Here is a 14,475-nt window from a genome sequence, read left to right on the forward strand (position 1 = left end):
TGTTCCACCCCATAGATACACAGTTGATGCATAAGCAAATCATTTCTCTCCCTTGCCTATAAGCCCTCATTTATTGCTTACACAGCATGGCCAGCATTTTCAGAAGGATGCTGTGACAGCACCCAGACACTCTCCAGATAGCCTCAGAGAGTCAACGCTTATGCCCCAAGGAAAGTCAGTGACAAGCAGATTCCTAAATCCCAAAGAAAGTTTTGGAAAAATCCTGTCTGTAAAAATAAATCAAGACATTGCATTGTATTAGTTCATGGATTCATGCTTTCTTTGATCAGCAAACGGCACAGGGAGGATGGTAGGAAGCTGCCAGCTGTGCAGAGGTGAGTTTTCATGGCAGAGGTGGCTTGCTTCAATCATAAAGAGTGTCACCTCCCTACTTTCTTGCACTGGCTGGAGCCATAAGGTGCTCTAGCTGTATTTACAGAGTAGTTGGGGGCTGTGGAACACAAATGCTTTTGGCTTAGGTGCTTAAACATAGGTGTCCTAGAGAGAAATACTGTAGTGAACATCAAACACAATCTGCTGGCACAGACACTTTCTCTTCTGTGCTGCATGGCTTCTGACACTGCTTATATCACTGTCGTATCCAAGTGCCTCCCAGCAGTGCACTAAGTGCTGCAGCTAATATCTGATGTTCAGTTTATTCTCTCTTCCCAGAGGGAGAATCATATGCACTGCAGTATGAATTGTTTTGAGAGAGGATAGGTTTTAAACAGGTACAAACAGCTTCTTTTTGAAGCTGAAAGCACGAGCACCTTTTATTCAGGGCACAGGTACATCATGTGCAATAAAAGTTCATTTCACAGACTAGGGCAAATAGCCTCTTCTCCCTTCCATTAAAATAGCCTCTTCCGCAAAGAATGGCTTTATCCTTTTAGAATAACGTTCTACTGAACCAAAATCCAAATCATCAACCACTGTCCTACCATAAAACATCCATGGAAGTTTTTATGACACCCACTAGTGCTGAAGTAACCATGACTGTACAACATTCATCAATGCTTGTAAAATATTTTGGAATCCCTGAATTAGAGGGTCTATCAGTTTATTAGCTGATACAGTATACCAGCCTTTGTCTCCTCTGTTTTGCAGACTCCCATTTTTGCACCAAATGCCTATGCTCTTCTTGAACCAGAACAACTCTTTTCCAATTCTTTGGCAATACTCTACTCCTCACTCTAAATTTGGCTTCCTCATCTTTATCCTTTAGATCCAGTTCCTCAAACAAGCCTGCCTACAATATTTGATAAAATCTGAATGAAATTGCCCAATAGTAATGTTGTTATTCTATGATTATGAAAATGCCATGTCTCTAGGGAATTATACAGTTAAGGTTTTTTTAATAGCTTGTGCACCTGATGGACAGAAAACACTTCCTCCTTAGAAATGAACAAAACAGATTAAACAATTCCAATAACACTGAAACAAAGAATTAGATTTTTCTAATGCAAAACTTTTGCATAGGACAAGAATGATTTCCAGAGGTGTTTGAGGGTTTTGTTATTTATTTCTGACGGATCATCAAAATCTACAGGTTTCAATACAAAAAAAATCTCGTTCACAGACCAGAATTTTTTCTGTATTGAGAAAAAGACAAAAAAACAAGAACAATTAAAAAAAGATTCCTACAGAGAGGGCAAAAGACAAAACTAATCAGTTCTGCTCAAAAAGAGCTTTGCTATAATTCCCCAGTGGGCCTACAAAAAGCAACTGATAAAACAGTTCCTAACTCTCCACCTGTTGATGTGGCTTTCTTCTCCACGAAGAATTAGAGTCCACACTACCAGCAGAAAAGCGGGGGGGGGGGGAGGGGAGTTACAAGAAAAAGAGACAACAGCATCCCTATAGTCTTAATACTATTTCAGATTTCCAACAATAAAAAGTCTTCTAAGCCAGAAAGTCACATTTGAGTCCCATATGTAGGTCAGAGACAAACTGTTCTTTCTAAGAGAAATTAGCAATTAAAATTTAAAGATTTGATTTAACTTCACACAAAAAAGTTTCCAAAGAAGCACATCTGCCATCTCCGCTGTGCTGGTGGACTGAGATGCTGTGAGTGCTAGAAGCACTGTCATCACAGGAACCTAGAGATTCTGAGGTCTAGAGCTCAACCCCCAAGCTGTTAAGTCCAAAGTCACTGAACCCCCAAGCTGTTAAGTCCAAAGTCACTGAACAAGTTCTGGTGACAAGCAGATGTTTTAAACTGTAGGGGTCCAGCACAAATAATGGTCCGATTTTCATGGATGAGAGAAAAAACAAGTCCAAGGGGCACAGCATCTTGCTTTTAGCACAGTGGTCTTCTCTAGAAAAAGTACCTCTAAGTCTCAGCTGAGGATTTGATTCTCTAGTATTGCAGCAGGTGGAAGAGTTAGCCAGCACAAGCAGGGCAATGGAAAGAATGGAGATACAATTATGTAAGGAAAAGAGATTCTTCTTGGATTTTGGTAAGTGCACTATATGAATGGGATTAAGGTAACTCAAAAATGAGACAACCAACAGACAATTCTCAAAAGAAACTTGTATCCCAAGTTAAAATTCTTGTACCTGTACCCACTTCAGGCTGGCTGACTTGTTTTGCCATGCTGTCCTCTCTATCACAGAGCCAGTTTGATTTCAGAGACACTTAACACATAACAGTTATATCCCCATGTAAATAATAGAAATACTTTTCTTGCAAGAAATATTCAAAACGTCAAACCTCTGCAAAATGCTACAACAGAATTTGCACATACCTTCTAGTTCTGATGGCATGAAAATCCACTTTGAATTGGCTCCCATGGTAACTGCAACATTAAGGTCCCCAGAGAGCCATCTCACACACGCACACACAAGATTGGAAGGGATGTGTCTGTAGCTGTGCAGTTGAAGAGACAGAGCACAAACTTCACTCAACGCAGGGAGTCTCTCCAAAACAGTATCCTTTCAGCTAACAGGATTCAGAAAGACACCGTTTCTTTCCTTTAGGAAGGGGCTTCAGCTCTCATGTCATCTCCAAGCCTAGAGCACACACTTCTCTTTTGGAACTGACCCTTGCTGCACTCCTCCCTTACACCCCAGTGCAGCCTAACTGTAACACATGTACTTACATCATTTCACTAGCAGCTTTTTGTTCCTCAGCAAGACTCTGCTTCATATTTTTTCCTAGTTGGGTTGCTGGAAGCCCAAGGAAGACAAGAACAAAGCCGTGCATGTTTTTCAGTCAACTGGAGAGCTAGCTGCTCTAGAGAAACACTGCAGTGTAGTCAGCCCAGAGATGCAGCCCACGGGAAGTCCCCTCCCCTCCTTCCTTTGCCATACAGATGACACCCAACACTCCCAAAAGCAAAGGCATCCTTTGCTCACTCATATATCTCATCAAATTCCCCTTTCCAAGGGCATGCCTCATCTCACAATTTCAGCTCCCTCACTGATTTTTCTTAATTGGCCAGTCTAAGCTGCTGCAGGATGACACAACGTCATGCTCCTGCAGCACACCGATTCAGGAGCAAGGGAATGAAAGATATCTCTCCTACTTCATCCGCTTAAGAAGATGGAGTGGTAATGACTAGGCTGCAAGCAATGAGGCAGCGCTTACTGTTCCACATATCAGTGTGCCATTAACCGCCACACACACACACACACAAGTCTGTGCCTTTCTCATTTCCACCTGCTAGCAACTGCAGTTTGTGCAGGACTTGATCAGAACTCAGAGATCCCCAAGAAAGAGAGCCGATCTAAAACCAAACCAAAACACCATACTTACACTGTCAGTACCTTTCGGACCTCTAGCTTGCTGTGGGGTACACACTATGACAGGCATCACAGATTTTTAATGCAAAAAGGTCTCCGTGTAAGGAATGCTTATCATCCTTTTCATGGAACACCCCTTAAAAATTCAGATAAACAGCCCTAGAAGAGGCAATTTCACAACATCCAGCTGACAGACACAATTCCATTAGTGTTCCCCCTTTCCACCCCGCTGTAATATATTAGGGTCAGGATTTTCAAACTCAGACTCTAGCAAGACAGAAAGAGGCACGAAAGTAGTTTGGGTGATACCTATGGCAATGAGAATGAAATGTTTTTCAGGAGAAAAAAAAAAAAAAAAAAAGAGTGATGGTTCACTCTTTGCCCCAAAAGAGGTTATGATTCTCAGCAAATCAAACCCTTGTGTTCATGTTTCAAACATATTTTGGCTGAGCTTCCAACTTCTACAAAAGAAGCAGGAAATAACAAATGAATTGTAGTATCATTAAAATGATAGTAGCCTAGAAGTTTATACAGCTTTTATTTAAGGCTTCTGTTGAAAATAAGGGAGCTCTGCCTATTATGTTCTAAAGTTGTCCTGCTTGATGTTTATAGAATTTCCCTTACTGGTACATAAAAAACAATGCACACTATCTAATGAAGATTACTATGAACACTACTCTTCCTTTGGGAAAGTATCTTCAAGTAGATGAGCCAGAGATACTTATGCAAGCAACAGGTATTTTTGATTCAGTTTCTCAGAAGTGAGAAACAGAAGAGAATTTAAAATTTCTGCCTATTTGGCAGAGCACAGTACTCTTTCTGCCTCCCTCTCTCTCTGAGCCATGACACGGTAATTCAAAGTGAATTCAAATCGTGAACATATCTGCTATTTTACATCTGGTTCCTGTTATTTTAACCTCAGAAGCAAACTGAAAAAAAAAAAAAAAAAAAAAAAACTGATTTCTGCTGATTGCTTATACTTTCCTAAAGTTCCTTTCCTTTGTTCTATCAGCCAGGTTATTTAGAGGATATTACCCTAATCCAACAAAGAACTTAAGAATGTGAATATTTCCAATGAAGGCAAAGGCTCTAATGGATCAAAATGCCTTATTTATTAGAGTTCATCAACTCTTACTTCATATCCTAACTACTCCACTGAAATATTTTTACAGTTTCATTATTATGCTTGTTGTATTAGTGATAAGTCAGGCATAGGGCGTGTATGCTTAACTTGGGAGTTCAGTTCTACCTTCCCAGGGCAACTTTTCATACCTGCTACTATCAGATTCTTCTTCCTCTAAACTTTTACCACAGCTATTAACAATTGATACTGGGCCAGTTGCCTCTGAAGAACGAGCGGTCAGAGAGCGCACACAACATCCTGTCTGCCTCGGGGATAACCCGAAAACTAGCAGTACAACACTTGGGTAAAAAACAGCCAGTGTGCTGCTGCTCTCTGTCCTCAATACAGCCATGGCTGCCCAAACGCAGACCTACCGTCAGGTAAGACAAGACCAAGCTCTCCTCAGTTACACTGTGACAGTCCTACGCACTTCACTGAGGGTTGCTCATTTAAATTAATATAGCACACAGCTTTGTATGACCACAGGCTTACCCAGCGCAGTTAGACTAGAGCAAGATCTGCAAGAATTTAAAGAGTTTATAAGGGCATGTTAGTCAGTAAAATAAACACTGCTCAAGGAAATTCCTACTGCGCCATTTGTCATGTCTCTTATTGCCTGACAGAAGACCACATGAATTGGGAACAAATAGTATTAGCATTGCAGCATTTGGGAATGCAAGAGAAATGCATAGTAAGACAGAAAGGTTGTTCCCACATCATTGCCCGCTTGCCGTGTTTGATGTCAGCTGTCAGTACTCGACAGAACCTGCTCTATTCTACTCTTGCTCCATCCCATACCAGCTACCCAGCTGGCAGGCCAAGAAACATCACCTCTGAAACAGAAAAGGGGGTGGCAGGGGGAGTGATACACTACAAACTCCCCTGGCTCCTTTCTCAAAGTCATATTGCAATACCTCCACAGTAGTTTCTGCTTCTTGCTTTCCTTCTTTAAAAAGAAAAAAGCAAGCATTACCTTTGCCTGTGGGTGTCAAAGAAATAAACAATATCAAAGCTCCAGAGAAGCAAGACGCACCCTCCCTTGGAGCTCCCCGTAGTCAAGCCTACAGGAAAGGGACCATAGCTAGCACTAGGCAGCTGCTACTGCAGCCTGGATCCCTTTTACCAACTCCTCATGAGAAACGCATCCCACCCGGACATGGCTGTGGCAGGTTCCAGGTACCAGTGCAAGCCAGCACTGCTACCCAAAGCCGAGACCCTTCCTTCCTTTACCGCACCTCACCTCTGCTCCCAGAACAACTCCCTTGCATGGCTGTTTGTGTGTTCTGTTTTGTTAAAATTAGCCTCTTCCTCTGAACAAAACTCCACAAAATAAGGCCCTTGTTAAAGAAATAGTCAGCCATTAGCATGGGACAAGCTGAGCAGGGCAGGGGGAACACATCTGTCCCGTGGAGAACTTTCTAAAGCCTAACTGCAAGACCACAAGTCAGCAGCAATGCACAGATATCCCCAAAGCTAACAAACATCTGCCTCTTCCCGTAGTTCTCAGGTTCCCCTACATTTTCCCATTACAAAATTGTACAAAGGCTCTTGTTTTCTCACAAGGGAAAGGAAGAGGAGTCCAGAAATTGAAGGAACATATTAGTGCAAACAAATTTCAAAGGGTTTCTTTGGACAACTGATGCAGAATTCATTTATTCATGATGGAATGACAAGGTACCAAAATATAACAGTGTTCTTCAGCAAAGGAAGACAGCACTTACCCTCTTTATTCCAGCTTGTTCATTTAATCCCAGGCAAACAGGAACTTCAGACATTTTTCAAACATTTCATAAAGTAATAGCAATAAAATACCTACATAAGGAAAATGTTTTACATTAAATTGAAAAAAAAAAAAAACCAAAACAAAACAAACAACCCACAACAGAAAAACCCCAACAGCTTGGACTTCCTAGCAAAAAGATTAAAGTATGCAAGTAGTGGGGTGGGGGGAGGGCAAGAAATGGGATGTCACATACCGTGAAGAAGAAAAATTATTGCATATTTAATGGAGTGCATGATTTTTATTTGTAAGCCTATCAGATTCTGAAAACCTAACCATCTTCCTTGCCTCCCTTCCTAACCATTCCCCTCTGTGATGCATGGGGGGGGGGGGGGGAGGTGTAGTGGGGGCATGCTATGACATTATGATGTTCTACCACCTCCTTGAAAGATTTCATTTCCTTTTCCAGCGGGACTGTATCCCAACTCCACAATAAAATTCCTTGCAGTTTATTAGGCTTTTCACATCTCAAAACACCAAAGTCAAACCAAAATCCCACACTTTGCCAAAGCAAAGAATAACAGAGCTTCCCATCTTAAGAGTCTGTGCTCTTGTGTGTCCCATGAAGCTTGCAAGGGAGCAGACTCATCTACATTACGATCCTGCAATTACTCAACTGTTTGGCCTTGCTGCTCTGGCCTCAGTGCTGGACTACACATGTTGCCTGTTGTTCCATGGCCATATCAGCCAGTAGTCTGGAAGAAAAGAAATTGGTGGTTAACATCCATGAAAATCAGAGAACATTCTTATCTCAAGCAACGAGGGAGAACTTTATTCAAGGCAGTTCAAGACAGTCATTGTCACTTATCAAAATAGCTTACAGTCTTCATCGATTAAGGCACACAATCTGATCCTGGTGTGAGTTTTGAATACGAAATTTTTTCCCCCCTTTTATGCCAGACCAGAGTCTAAAATTACTCATCTTTACCACAGCAGAAAGAAAATAAAGTTAAAATGCTGACAAAAATGTTGCTTGAGAGCTTCAAGTAACTGCAGCCTCAGACTTCTTCTCAGAGCCAGGACTGCATTTTGAAAAGGGGAAGAAGAGGAAGGAGGAAGAAGTCACACCACACATTCACAGAACACGAGTTGGATTTGTCTGAAGGATGGGCCAAACATTGAGTCTCTCCCATCCAAACAGACAAGGACGCTCAAACCTATTATGTCTCCTGTGCTAGCACTACTGCACTGAAGTCAGTTCTTTCACAAAACTAAAGGACACAAGAAGGATACTTGGGTGAGAAGGTGGGACCTCCACCTTTTGACAAATTTAATTAAAATTGGCTGACAATCAAACATTATCAGCATGGAGTAACTGTCTGCATGGGCCTGACAACTTCACACATAGCGTGATCACACAAGCTCATTTTTTCAAGTGCAGTTTCCTAAGGAAACATAGGAGGGAAAGGCATTTTCACTGGCACTCCAAGCAAAAACAGTTTAGTCTGGCACCCTTCACATGTACTCAATTAGTTTCCAATTCAGGAACAGAAAAGAACAAATTAATTGACCAGCAAGGTCTTAGAAGAAGCCTGGTACTGTGCCATCAAATGGAATCAGGCTATGAACAGCCCTGCTGCAGCCATCCAAAGTTCTCCTCAGCCAACACTTTTCCCACAGGACACCTTTGGTTCTCATCAAAAGAGCCAACATAGTAATTGCAAGAAAGACAGTAGATTTGAATGTGTGTACCAAAAGAATTTCCAGCAGTCAAAATCCACACACACAAAACCAGTAAGCTGACATACAGACATAGACACACAGAGATCAGACTACCAAGTGGTCCGGCCCACACAAATGCTAACCAAAGCACAAATCAGTACTGTAACAAGCTAAACAAAGGGGAATGGATGAAAGCCACAAAAAGCTGCATTCTGAAATCCATCGTTACACAGGAGGTTAATCAGAGTGAGCGACCGTTTTCACTTCTGTGCGTGCAATACTCCCCAGTGGTTTAGTCATTACAGCACAAACCCAAGCCTTTAAAGATAGATCTGCCAAAGAAGCAGAACACTTCAGAGTGCAAAATCAACTTGGCGGTTAGCTTCCCTTCCCGAAGAATTGTATTAGACAATTATCTATAGAAGTCAAAATCAGGCCAACATTTAAGGGCCACAAGGGGAATAATACAAAGATTGCAAAGGAAAAAAGCAAACAATGGCTAGGTGCTCATATTTGTTTGAATCATCTACAGTGTGGCATTCATAATGAATACTAATTTTGAGTTCTGCTTTATAGAGCATATTCCTAAAAGGAACTTATTTTCTAATTATGAGCTCCAGTGACCATGCACATTAAACAATGAAAACAAATGGCACTAGATATTAACGTTGTGACAGTCCCATTATCTCTCAAGCAATGCATGAGGATAAAGCTGTTAGCTGTCCTCACATGCTAAATTTACTCAAAATTTCACTTCTATCCAAGTTCCTACAGCTGTCAATTTACTCTCCCTCTATCCAGACCAAAAGGTGGCACTCAGACAAAACTCAATTAAAGATAAAACTCTTACTTACCAAGAATACCTACAGTTTAGAGATCACATCCTTACTGTGTTCTTGCTAGCTTTTTCTAAAAGCAAAAACCCAAAACAGTCACCTTCAAAAGAGACTGGGAAATGACTGGCATTTTTTCTATCGCAATGTTGAACTTCTAAGAGGTTCCCTGCTCAGTGTCCTCAAAAATGCAGGGGCAGCTAAGACTTGATCTTCTAGGTTACAAGTGTTCTACAAGCACGTGAAGCATTGCTATCTTGCCACAGAGTACTTAAGGCATGTAACAGTCCTTCTTTACCTCCCTAAGAGCCTTCATTGGCAAACACAGCAGGACTGAAAGGCTTTAAGGAGTACCTTCTAGATGTGTCCTCAAAGCTCAGCTGAATCCAACAAGCGAAAGCAGAAGTTTGATGCTCAAGAGTCCCAGCACACACAGCTCCCTAGACAGAGTTTTATTTCCTATTTCACTAGGTGCATTAAGCAAGAATGAGAGACACGATAGTTTCTGAAGAGATTCACTTACAGCTTCAGCCTTGCAGCAGGTGAATTTCAAAGCCAAGTGATATTATGAGAGCAAGAAAACACCACCTGATTTAAAAGAAGCAGTAAAGTTAAAAGATGTGCAGCCTATGGTAAAGTTAAAACACCCCTGTGTAAGACAAAACCCTGTTACTTCATGGTTTTGTGCCCGCTGCACTACTGTTCTCCCAGCAACACAAACTATCCCAGACAGACATCGAGCCCAGAAACAAAACAAAAGTCCAGCAGTCTCAGAGGAGGTAAAACCTACTCTTATCAGTGGCATATCCTATAGATATTTCCTAATATGGCTTTTAGCTTAAACATGCAATAACTGGCACAAAACCATCATCGCACAGCTGAAACCAAAAGCAAAAAAACTATAAGACTGCACAGAGAAATCACAGGCTTATCCAAGGCCATCACCCTGGACAGACACATGGACAATGGAGAGTTATGTTTGGAAGACATTCGGGTATCCTCACATAGTGCAAGCAAGAGACTTGCACTGAGAGAACAGCAGCTCATTTTAATTGGGGAAGCAAGATGCTCAGTTACTCCTCAGTATCCCTTGCTAGATTAACCTCTAGCAAGTCTTCCAGTGATTATGTAGAGCAGACTTTGAAGGACAATAGCATATGATGAAAAAAATATTCAGAGACAAGACTGTGTTAGACTTTTTGCCTTCTGTGCACTGTTGCATCTTCTCACCAGGGGTAAAGGATGCACACTGGTCCTCGCCTTAGTCTGAACTCCTGAATAAAGACACAAATAGCAGTAATACAGGCATACACTTAAAATCAGGATTCCTATGCTGAATCATTGAGGCTAGGAAAGAGAAATGACACATGTTCTATATAGCACATTTCAAAAAAGTTTTGAACAAGACATCCAATTTACATTTCTTTCAATAAAAATAGATCTGCTTTATTCAGAATTGCTGCTATTCCTATTGTAGTTCGTAAGAAATGCAAATTCCCAGAAGAAAAATGCATTATTCGCCTCCAGTGTGTGAATCAAGAAAGATTTGCATATATTAGACTGACTCAGAGGTGAGTTCAACTAATGCCAATCACATGAAAAATTACCCATAGGGTCTATTCATTACACAATAGCAGTGACTGACATAATGCAGCAGGAGAAATATTTTGGCCTATCATATGACACTCCCAACATATAAAGATCTCTTTTTCTACATGAGCACATAAGTGTAACCTAGCAACAGCCAGAGTCTGTACCCTCTTTCACATGCATCTGACCCTGATAAGTACATCTTTTGTCCCAAACCCTAACAGGTTTTTTTGGCAGAAAGTAGTAAAAGAACAGCATTTCCAAGAAAATTATGAACTACACACAAATACAAGCATATTAAAAAGAAGGAATATATTCCAGTAGATTAAAGGTTTTGCCAGTGTAGTATTCAGTCTAGTGTTCTCTGGGCACTAAATATATGTAACAAAACCCATGCTTAGCTCCAGGAAGGTTTCCTGGCACTTTATTTTCAGTTCAGAATTTCGATCCTGCTTTTTGTCTTGTTTCCTCCACCCAGGATCCTGAGCTCCATCTCATGGTCACTGTGGTCAAGGCTGTATCCCACCTTCATATCCCCAACCTTACTTGTTTTTACGAATGTATGTAAGCAGAATACCTCCCACTTTTCCTCTACGTGCTACTTGTTCCCAGCACTTCCTTTCCCCTCACACACACAGCCCAGATGAGCACCACTACCCTCGTTACTCCCACCAACCAGTAGATGTAAGCTGTCTAAATACAGCCCAATAGGGACAAACCTGTAAAGCAAATAAGCTATTCCCAAGGGCCCCCATCATACATATCATTAGCATTTTGGGATGGGGTACTCTGAATTAGACTATGAGCATTGTATGCGCCCCCGGAACACAGCTTCTAGTTTAGTTTTATCCAAAAAGGAATCAAATACACACTCTGGAGCTCGTCTGTTATTCAAGTAAGTGCAGTAAGGTGGGACAACCAGGAAAATTAGCTTAAAAATTCATTCCTAATGCAAATCAACTGTCCGGCGTCTGTGGACACACACAGCAGCCTGTGGTCTAATTTACACTGTACTTGTTGCAAAGGGCCAGTACTACACACTTGGAAGATGTGAGATGCTCTGCAGAAAGCCACCTGAGCCAACCTGAACCCAAGGAAAAACCCACAAGGCTTGGTATCTCTTCCCAAATGCTTGTTTAAAAGCAACTGAAAGAAATTCCAAATAGTGTATTTTAAATGTTCTACCTCAGCAGCATCTGAATTATTTCCATTGTTAAGACACAGAAGTAGTTGGTTTTTTAAATAGATTAAAGGGACACAACCAGGTTAGAAATAAGCAACTGCATTAAGTGGAAGTCAGGCTAAACAAAGACAAATCTTTGGCCAGCAGTCCAGTGCTGTACTTGCAGCATTAGGCAACACTTTGGCAAGCATGAAGAGGTATATGCTAATATACAATGTCCTGTCCTCCAACCGGTTGTGTCGCTTGGGTTCTTTACAGGAAATTCTGCTCCACCGCGAACTTCCACGGGCCGAGGGGGACAGCCTGCCTCACCACGGGCTTCCCGGGAATCTCCACTCCGGTGCCTGGAGCTCCTCCTGCACTGACCCGGGTGTCTGCAGGGCTGTTGCACTCACATAGTCTCATTCTTCTCTTCAGCTGTAATTTGTTGCGCTGTTTCCCCCCCCCTCCCCCTTCTTATATCTGTTACCACCATCGCTGATGGGCCTGGCCTTGGCTGCCTCGGACATGGGGAAGCTCCCAGAAGCTTCTCACAGAAGCCACCCCTGCTTGCTGCGCAAACCCAATACACTCAAAAAAGCAAGTGGTGGGTTTTCTGTAAGTATTTTTAGATGAGGAAAATAAGGATGATTGAAAAGCCTCATTTAATAAGTATAGTCCTGTTCATTCAGAAGTCAAGCTTATCTCCTGCCTATGCATACACACATACCTTTGAGAGGCAGTGGGAAATCCCAACTGTAAGCATGACAAAGGAGCATCTATTCTTAATGACTTGAGCTAGCCGTTTCAAATGTCTTGAGAAGTGGTCAGTAAACCTACATAGATTAAGAAATGATATGTTGGTACTTTTCAAAAGAAGTGATTGTAAAGTAAAACAGCAAGCAGAATCCTTTATGAGGTCTTCCTCACCCAACTCTCTCCTGGTTTTCCCTAAATATTAAATGGCATAAGGAAAATTGATGTCAGCTGAATTAACAGCCCCTCTGTATTGGAATTCAGTACTGAAATACATTTTTGAAGAACAGTCAAATCTGCAGTTCAGAGCAATTTTGGAAACCTAAACAAGACATTTGTAAACCTTTCCCCTCCAGACTTCATGTTAATCCAGAGGCAGCCACAAGCATCAGGAAGACAATGCCTCCCACACTATGTAGTAGAATGCTTCTACTAGGTACCTGGGTTCTTACTTATTTTCATTCCATTTCTTTGCACACTCAAGTTCAAAAATTCTTCAGCTCAATAACTGCTTTCTGGAACTAGCTGTTGTGGTAACTAAAATATGTAACACACCAAAGACCAAAAAATCAGCAGGCTAGCAGAGTGCCACACAAGCCTGTGTACCCATCAGTAGCTGGGAGGCTGGACTAAGTGCTCAGGAGACCCAGGCTCCATTCCCAGCTCCAGGTATGCCAGAGATACTCCCTCCCCATATTCCTCTATTCAGAGGACGTGTTCCCAAGGACAGGAGCTCTCTTTCCTTCCTTGTGCAGTGCCATAATGCTACAGGGTCACCAATAACCAGAGAAGTAAAAACTAATTCCCCTCCTCTTCATGCCTACAACAAGAACAGGTTGACACAAAACTGCAAGCCATCGGTAACTGTAAGTAAGAGAGAAAAATACATGATTGAGGCAAATTAGATTTGGAAGAAAACATTGAAGTGAAATGAATAAAATAGCACTCTTCATCAGCCGAGACATCACTTAGTCATGATCTGGAGTGTTCACACCTGCTCTGCTCTGACACAAACTCCCACAGCTCTGAAAGGCACTGCAGCAGCACCCTGACACCCTCTCCTTCTGCCAAGCCTAAGCAGCGTAACAGGATCATTTTGTCATTCAAGTTCCCATTTAGCTAATCACTGTAACACCTTCAAATCTCTGCAGTGTATTTCACACAGAACATCTGCACAAAGTAAAGCAGCCTCATGGGTCTGCCTCCACCAGCCTGGTGCAAACTCCTGAGCTGCTGAACACGCAGGCAATCTTGTCATCTGACAGCAGTGGGCTTGGGTCACTGGCACAGCATCGTCATTTATTTGCCTGCTTACAGTCATTTGGGCCTACTGACAACCCTGCTCTGGTCACCATTTCCAATCATTCTTTTTTTGATCTTTTATATCATAAATGCCTCAATTCAGGGAAATACTTCGACACGCGCTGCTCTGCCTTGGCTGAGCCAAACCAATGCAAGACAGGTCTCAGAGCCTAGGTGTTCAAGGAAAAAGACTAGCAATGACCTAAGAGGAAATTCTCCACAGACTTTGTAGGTACAGAGCACCCATAACACATACATTTTGATGGCCCTTTGAAGTGCTACTCTCCATATGCCTTCATAGGTTTGAAACCCTTTGGAAACACATCTCTGAATACTTAGCTGAAGAAGGGTCTGCCAGTACTTTGGCAAACAGGGATCCAGATTACAGGAGAGTAAAAGATACAGTATCTTTATTTTCTATACCTTGAAAATTCCTTCACAGTTCCCCTGTCTTTCACCCCCTCAGCAGTGGCTATTTATCCATGTTACATCCATGTGGACCTGTTTAGTTCAGCTCCTATAC

General features: G+C 41.9%; 1 protein-coding gene across 4 annotated transcripts in view; it reads right to left on the bottom strand.

The window, feature by feature from the left end:
* Nucleotides 1–14,475, bottom strand: part of TSPAN4 (tetraspanin 4) — a 436,791-nt gene that overhangs the window by 404,248 nt on the left and 18,068 nt on the right. The window contains exon 2 of one of the 4 annotated variants that reach the window (XM_055814223.1): nt 7,265–7,342. The exons of the other annotated variants lie outside the window; for them this stretch is intronic. The gene's annotated coding sequence lies outside the window, so the exon portion shown is untranslated. The remainder of the gene's footprint in view (nt 1–7,264; nt 7,343–14,475) is intronic. 4 annotated transcript variants of the gene reach the window in all.

Source organism: Falco peregrinus, chromosome 9 (genome assembly GCF_023634155.1).
Source record: "Falco peregrinus isolate bFalPer1 chromosome 9, bFalPer1.pri, whole genome shotgun sequence".
Classification (NCBI taxonomy): domain Eukaryota; kingdom Metazoa; phylum Chordata; class Aves; order Falconiformes; family Falconidae; genus Falco; species Falco peregrinus.